The following is a 5,309-nucleotide window of genomic DNA, read 5'->3' as shown; positions in this document are numbered from 1 at the left end:
TGGCTGTCACAATCCTCCACTTCTGTCTGTTTCTCACCAGGTCTTCATCATCATCATGTGCTGTCTTACTCAGGAAGGTTGGCTGTCACAATCCTCCACAGGAAGGTTGGCTGTTACAATCCTCTACAGGAAGGCTGGCTGTCACAATCCTCCACTTCTGTCTGTTTCTCACCAGGTCTTCATCATCATCATGTGCTGTCTTACTCAGGAAGGTTGGCTGTCACAATCCTCCACAGGAAGGTTGGCTGTCACAATCCTCTACAGGAAGGTTGGCTGTCACAATCCTCCACTTCTGTCTGTTTCTCACCAGGTCTTCATCATCATCATGTGCTGTCTTACTCAGGAAGGTTGGCTGTCACAATCCTCCACAGGAAGGTTGGCTGTTACAATCCTCTACAGGAAGGTTGGCTGTCACAATCTTCCACTTCCGTCTGTTTTTCACCAGGTCTTCATATTTTTACTATCTCAGTCCACTCTTTAATATGTGTTATCCAGTCTGTTCTTGTTCTTCCCCCTGTATCCCTTCCCTTCTATTCGACCCTCTTCTGCAAAACTGAGACAAAAAAAGACCAAACTACCTGGATTAATTGAAATATATATTTTATAAAATTAAGATGCGAGATACGTTATTCAATAACTGTCCGGGTTGCACTACTATGCTGTTAATTTACCAAATATCAATTAATTTTGAAGATGATCTCGCAAAAAGCAAAAGAACGATAATGGTAGAAATATTTGGAGCTAAGATAAAATGTATATTTCTTTCGTCGCTTTTATAAAGTTTAAAACTTGACGGTTTTTAAAAAGATACACCTAAAAAATTATTCATTCGCATCATCAGAAAAAAAAATCACGACTGATCAGAAGTTTTTTTGTGAATGGAAAACTTGCAATAATATATACTTACTTTTAACCTTCACTACCACGTATTTAGATAAATAACAACTCTATTAATGCCAGCTTTATTTTTAGATATTCAACGAAAAACAACATTCCACTTGAAACTGTAAACGTTGAGAAGTTTGAAGAGGACAACTTTTCTTCATGGTGGTAGAAAATTCAAAACTATTGTGGCAGTACTCTAAAGCAGCATTTCTCAACCTTTTCGATACCATGCCACAGTGGCTAAGCGGTAAGTCTGAGGGCTCATACCACTAAAAATATGGTTTTGATATTCGTGGTTGACACAGACAGATAACCCATTGTGTAGCTTTGGGCTTAACAACAAACCCACAAAAACCGACCGGTTTGCTGCCTCTCTAAACTGTCGCGGACCACTAAAATGCGAGTACAACAAAAAATCATTACGGTTACACATCAATATTCTATTAGTTTTAGTGAAATCCTTCAGACCGGCAAGGTGGTTGTGATGGACCGTCGGCGGAGCAGTGGTTGAGAAACTGCTCTAGAATCTAAAGCAGTGTTTCTCAATCTGTGATCTGCAAGACTCTGGTGGAGCGCGGGTTCCCTCCTTTCAGGTGATCTCTCGAAAGCTTGCATAGTAACGGAAAGGAAGCAACACCATAATGTATAAATCCCAAAGTAGTTCACCTAGATAATAAAAAAAGTTCAGGTGGTTCCCGAACAAAAATGTTTAAGCAGCACTGCTCTAGAGAAATGGTTCCCAACCTTTTTATGCCGCGTACCCCCAGTCAGATCTTTCAACCAGCGGGTGCTCCTGAAGCATATAATTTGTCAACGAAACTTAAGAATGGCTTATATTAACAAAAAAGGTTAATAAAATAAATAATTCATGAGTGAGTCAACAATGCGCGACCGTTGAGTGCTGGCTAATGGAATACTTTTGCTACTCACCTAGACTTACCTCTAATGTTGAGGCGTGGGTTCAGTTTATTTTTAATATTTTTCAAAGGTTCACACGTACCCCCAGAGGTCGCGTACCACATATTGGCTATCGCAGATCTGAAGGGAAACATATATGTTTAATTACAAAAGTATTGTTTTAGTTAAATTATGATTCAGCATTTTGTGTATGTAATACTCTTTTACCAATGCATAGTGGGATTGACTGTAACATTATAATGTTCCCCCGGCTGAATGAATCCGGGCGATGAAAAACATAGTAATATAACATAATTTTCAACAATCTACTTTATGTCTGTTACCTTATACAAGAAATAGAAGTCTTTACAGCGATCTGCGCGTTAAGAAAGGGTGAAGGGACGGGAAAAGGAAACCAGCCATATGTTTGAAGAAAAGTTGAGAGTTAAATAAATCTTACGTAATTTATAATGGGTAAGTTACTTTGTAGCAGTAAGACGGAAAATAAATTTATTTTTTCTCAATACTAACTGGCCAAATACGAATTTTTATTAAGAGAAGCGTGTGTAATAAAATTTCGTCTACAGCAACACAATATCTATTGTACACCACTGCTGTAACTGATAAAGTTCGATCGATCCCAGATTTGTTTCTTTTTTGATTTACCCTTTAATAAAAGAAACATAATCTTGAAATTACTAAGGTGTGAAACAAACTTGTTGGTACAATAACAATTAAATGTATTTGCATAAAAAGCTCTTCCTGGTTAACATACATTTGTATACACCGTACAGCTATTTTAATTCAACTTCTATTGTTCGGTCATTAATAGTTGTAAATCATATCTGTTACAAATCTTGGCAAGTTGTTTTACAGTTAATTCCTGCCAACATTTTTAATTCTTCACCAAAATCAAACTATAAAGGAGGTTGTACAATTTTATGAACTCGTGAGTGAAGTAAAGGAGAATATGTTACAATATGTCAACCATACTACATCTACCATATCTAGTGTCCACGAAGCTCTTCGTACAATACCAGGGCTCATCTTTGAAAAGGTAAAACATGACTCTACGATTCTCCTTTCAACTCCATGATTCTCTCTCTTTAAATGTAAGATACTAATGAGGTAAAACATGTAACCGAGTGCTGAAAATACCACACAACGTTCTTCTGGTATCATGTAACATCATTAAGACACATATCCTGTTTCATGCATCAAATAACAATAATTCTCATCAAGCCAGTTTGGAATAAAACGTACAAAGTTTTAGATGTGGTACTCTAGTGGGTCAACAGTAAGTTTATGGGCTTACAAAGCTAAAATTCAGGGGCTCAATTCCCCGTGGTAGACAGAATACAAATAATCTATTGTGTAGCTTTTCTCTAAAACAGATGGTGAAGCCACGAGTACGCAAATAAAATAAAACTTAAAGCTAAAAACTTAATACATAAAAAGCAATTTAGACTGAGTGAAATTAAACTGTACTAAAATTTTAATTAAAACTAAAGATTACAAAAGAAAGAAAAAGAAAAACTTGAGAATTCCACTGTGCAGTTGATGGTATCATGGATATTGACCCTCAAATCTTGTACCTAGTGTTTTACATTGAAAGTAGCAGAAAAACTTAATATGGTGTATGAAACATCAAACAAGGTGTGGTAGTGTCTGTATTATAGTTGGACCAATCAGAAGATGGTGCCTTGAGCATAGACAGTTCTCACCCCTTGTAATAACTGTATAGGTATAATGCAGACCATTAACATACAACTAGAGCATGAGACAGAAAACGCAGTCTAAACTACAGAAACTATCTTCTAGAGCTATGTTTCTCATGGTAATGATAGTACGATCGTGATGAGAATGGGTTAATGACGGCCTCCTTCAGCATAGTGGTCATTCTGGCTCAATTGACTGGAGTTTGTGGAGTCAATGTGATTTTCCCAGCAGTTATTACCCTAGTCTCGTTTTAATTGTCTTTTATTGTTGGACTTTCATTAGGTAGTTTCTTGATGGTTCAACTCCTTTAGTGTCAACATCCTAAGTACCAGTACCAACTTATAATAAAGTATGAGTCTTGGGGTTTGAGTAGGTAGTGCTATTTCATTTAAAGTCTACGTTGTGAGTTAGTTCTAGCACAACAAATATATTTATAATGGCAGCTGGAAGGAAGAGAAAAAAAAGCTAGAGCTGACAGATGAAAGAGCAAACTTGTCAAGTGTCACAAACACCATTAATCGTATATAACTTAAGATGGACTATCTTCATCTGTGATAGGTCAGGAGTCAAAGGCTTCAGCATAGCGCACTGGCCAATTACATCATTAGGTATTACAATATGGCGTCTTCTCAGAAAAATGTAAGTATAACAAAATAAACTATGCATAACCTATTGGTGAATATTATCCACTAGAGACCAATAGCACACCCTCATCTACAAACCCCTATTGACTAGACCAGGCAAAGTGGAGGGTAGAGGATGGCAGTAACAAAACAACACTTCTAATAGGAAAAACTAAAGCAAAACACAGCTTTCATCTGTGAGGGTTAATCTTCACACGTTGATGTCAGAGCAGAGGGCTGGTCCTGTGGGCTGTTACTGAACTGAAACTTGTATACAGTAGCATCCACACTGAGTCTGTGGTTTCACATGATGTCAGCCATAGTAGTTGTCAGGGCTGCATCCTTCTTGGGTTACAACAGTTGTCACATGACATCTTATATCATTTTAAGTTAAAATTAATATTTTCAAAACGAAAAGTAACATACTGCTGCCCAGTATACAGTGGTAGTGCATAGCAATATCAGTATCACATAATAATGTTTAAAAACAATATGAAACTATGGTACTTTTAGCAACTTGCTTCCAAGTACCTTTTCAAACCTTCACTGGTGAAACATATTTGTTATATACTTAGATACACACTTATTAATCTATAGACGTATGACAAAAGAGAGTTTAGTACCACAGTCAACTACTGTCACTGTGGCGAAACTACTATGCCTACATCTATGTTTAAATGAACCCACTACTGTCGTTAATATTTACAAATAAAAACAACGGTAACTTTCAAACGATTTGTCAATTACTTAGTGGTTTTTTAGTGCTTTCATGCAGCAAATATTAGTACTTTATTTATTTGCGGAAGATGTGTGTGGTTTGTTGTTACCAATGTGTTCAGTCAACTAATTTAGAACAAATAGATAAATTATTGGTATTCCCTAACTAAAAACTATGAGAAAGGTGTAATAGTTAAAACAGTATATATATATATATATATATATTAAAAAAAACAACATAAAATGTCTCAACATTTCATCACATTAACATAGCTTCATCAAAGCAAAATACATGTCTCAACTTGGTATATTCGTCTGCTAAAAAATAATTAACTCTGCAATATTATTGATTTAATTACAGTTTGAACTACTTTATTAAGATAACTTCTTTAGTTGTATGTTATATTCATTCTATTATTAACTGTATTATTGAAATGGTAAATAAATAAACGAGATTATTATTATTAT

Source organism: Limulus polyphemus, unplaced genomic scaffold (genome assembly GCF_000517525.1).
Source record: "Limulus polyphemus unplaced genomic scaffold, Limulus_polyphemus-2.1.2 Scaffold4653, whole genome shotgun sequence".
NCBI classification, from domain to species: Eukaryota; Metazoa; Arthropoda; class Merostomata; order Xiphosura; family Limulidae; genus Limulus; species Limulus polyphemus.
This window is presented reverse-complemented; position numbering follows the sequence as displayed.